Source organism: Etheostoma spectabile, unplaced genomic scaffold (assembly GCF_008692095.1).
Source record: "Etheostoma spectabile isolate EspeVRDwgs_2016 unplaced genomic scaffold, UIUC_Espe_1.0 scaffold272, whole genome shotgun sequence".
Taxonomy (NCBI): domain Eukaryota; kingdom Metazoa; phylum Chordata; class Actinopteri; order Perciformes; family Percidae; genus Etheostoma; species Etheostoma spectabile.
The window spans coordinates 363,097-364,764 of record NW_022605576.1 but is presented as its reverse complement, the minus strand read 5'-3'; positions in this window follow the sequence as shown (position 1 = coordinate 364,764).

Genomic DNA, 1,668 nt, shown 5'->3' with positions numbered 1-1,668 from the left:
GTCGGTGGGCGGGCTTAACATAATGACGGCAGAGTTGTGACAGTTCTGCATGAATTCCCTGCTACTTGAAAACAAAGAAGATGGCTGCTGCTGGAGAACAGAGGTCTTTTCTCAAAGAACACACTCATTCTGACTACGTAACCTTCTTCGTTCGCACTATCCTATCGCGTGCAGAGGGAATTTGAAAGAAAACGGTTTATCCCACCACTCGGACTGAGATCTGCCAATGGGGAGTTCCATTCTTGTCAGGCTAACAATCAGAGGCAACAGTGTCCAACACAAGGAAGGGATGCTTCAACGCTGCCACTGTGGTACCAAACGATCTGGAGCTAAGGCTGGTGTGAAGGGGGGGGCAGTGACACAGGTGAAACCCATCAGGGCGGGGCAGGTGGTCAAACCGGCGGGAAAGCCGACAAAGAGGGGAAGTGAAGCGACCTGAAACACAACACGTGAAAAAAAAAAAAGTGAAACATGAAGTGGCAAATATTGAGTAGAAAAATGAAACGTGACATAATTAACATTTCATAGTACAACAAAAGGTTTAGGCATGTAACAGCCACAACCAACAAACAAAGTCCACTTTACTGTGACCTTAAACATGATCACATAACAAAGACATAAACACAACAGAAAGAAAGCAACAGGAGCCAACACAGAGGAAAGGGCTGCTTCAGTCTGAACGATCTCCCAGCCTTCTTTATGTACAGGGGGCGGGGCCACCCACTAAGCGCCCAATCAGGAGCGCCTGAGATGGACATTAAGGGAAAAGAAAAGCAGGGGGAGCGCCCAACATCCACAAAGCTACAAAATATTGAATCAATACCAAGCACAATGTGTTTGGCATGGCGCAGTGTTGGCAGCTTCTGAAATCACGTGTCATACTTCTACCAGATGAACAAATGATGGAACAATAAACACAATTGTTATTACTAGACAATACATCTCTTTTTCTCTCTATTTTTTTCTATCTATCTAAATCTCTACATTTTTAAATCCTGACTATAGGCACAAGGGATTTATTTGTGTTAGTAGGGTACCCACAATTATTGAAAAGTGTGTGTGTGTGTGTGTGTGTGTGTGTGTGTATGTGTGTGTGTCTGAGTGAGTGAGAGAGGCCACGGGATCCTTTTACAAACAGTTATGTTTAACATAAAGTTGGGGGCAGGGAGCACATCAGTGGGCCTAATAGCTGATATTAATCACAGTTATTTTAAATGAAAATTCATAAATCTTACATGACAAGCTAATCTTTGAGTTCCTCTCCATGAGGGAGTTCTCCCCCCCCGAGCTGTGAATGGCTCAGCAGCTAATACAGGCCGTATGGCACGTCATGCTGTTTGTGATCAAAGGGAAACACACATCCATGGTGCGCATTTCATCCTCTGAGAGTGATGCCATTCCCCGGTGAGCCAATCAGGAGCTGAGATGTCCCCTCGAAGTCATTGCCTTTCAGTCCTTTTTTTGGTTAGGACCTGTGTTTATTGTGATACTTTTCCTCTAATTATCTATTAATGGATGAGGTACCAGCACACAATCATATTTTTTGAGTAGGACTTTTTTGCATTCTGGACGTACCAAATTTCTGCTGTAGAATTAATCATGAATGTGTACGAATTAACATTAAAATTAGTTGACATTGTTGCCCTTTAAACCATATTATTATCTTTG